Source organism: Chrysochloris asiatica, unplaced genomic scaffold, assembly GCF_000296735.1.
Source record: "Chrysochloris asiatica unplaced genomic scaffold, ChrAsi1.0 scaffold00541, whole genome shotgun sequence".
Taxonomy (NCBI): Eukaryota; Metazoa; Chordata; class Mammalia; order Afrosoricida; family Chrysochloridae; genus Chrysochloris; species Chrysochloris asiatica.
In genome coordinates, this window is record NW_006409059.1 from 447,432 (window position 1) to 449,073 (window position 1,642).

Here is a 1,642-nt window from a genome sequence, read left to right on the forward strand (position 1 = left end):
TATATAGGAAACTACAACACCTCTACAAGAAAAAGACAAATAATCCAATTAAAAAAATGGGCACAGGACATGAACAGACACTTCACCAAGGAGGAAATCCGGGCAGCCAACAAACATATGAAGAAATGCTCATGATCACTAGCCATCAGAGAGATGCAAATCAAAACAACAATGAGATACCATCTCACACCAGCAATAACAGCAAAGATAAAAAAAAATAGAGGACAATAAATGCTGGCAAGGATAAAGAAAGACTGGGACCCTCCTACATTGTTGGTGGGACTGAAAAATGGTCCAACTACTCTGGAAAGCAATATGGAGCTTCCTCAGAAGGTTGGAAATTGATGGATCATAAAGATGGTTTCTCTTGCCTACCTTATAATCCAGCCATTCCTCTACTTGGTATTTACCCACAAGAAATACAAGCCATAACACGAGTTAGATATATGCACACAAATGTTCATAACAGCACTATTTACAATAGCAAAAAGATGGAGACAGCCAAAATGCCCATCAATTGAAGAATGGATAAACAAACTGTGGTACATACACACAATGGAATACTATGCTACACTGAAGAACAACAAGGAAGCTGCAAGCCACCGCATAACATGGGTGAACCTTGAGGACATTATGCTGAGTGAAATTAGTCAGTCACAAAAGGAGAAATACTGCATAGGACCATTATTGTAAAAGACTAAGAAAAAGAACCCACCCCAAAGGGGAAAACAAAACAAAACTATATATATAATTACTGATCACCAGGATGTACGCGATGAGAGGAGGGGAGGGAGGGATGGGAAGATAGAGCACAGGGTAGGGAATAGACACAGGAAAGTCTGGGTGCTGGGGAGTGGGGGCTGGGAATACACAAGAAAGGGGAGGGGAAAAGAAGAACAAGGCAGATGGGAGAACAGTTAGGCAGGTTCACATGGGCTAAGTGGGACAGAGGTAAATGATGATGTGTGCACAACCTTGGAATAACAGGGCTTCAGGATACAGGGATTGAGGCATGGTTTGAAAGGATAAAAGAGGGGAATAATGTTAGGATGCTTGACTGTCTTTTGAATCTTGGTTTCCCTTGCCTACCAATAGATACTTGGGGGAGGAGGCGGTGAGTAACCAGAAACATCACAATAGAAAACATGTAAGCCTGTCTTCAGCCAATAACTGATTGGAATACCTGAAAGGGGGCTAGAAATTGCCCAGACCCAAAATGGGGGGGGGGGGAGCCTAAAAGGCAAGAAGTGACTGGTTTACAAGCTTCAAGAGGGAGCTCAGTTACAGACAGGGCAGGGGTAGGCAGAACCTCCACTGAATGATTTCCAATCTGTTGGGACCAGGCTGGCGAAAGGAAATGGGGATAATACTCTTGTGGTACAATAGTGAATAACTGCCATCAGGACTGACTGTGAGGGTTGGAAATGTAGAGGTATGTTTGGTTTTGGGTATTTTTTTTGCAAAAGGAGGGGAGTGATTGATTGTGCAGCACAGGAGCGGAGGACCCTGGGACTATCAAGTGGGAAGAGCGGAGAGTGTGACCCTCCCCAGAGAGGCAGTGAAGCCAGGCATGGAGACAGAGATGATGACGTGGACAGATGGAGTGGCTGGGGACACGGGGCTCAGGGAGGGAAAGGAGCTG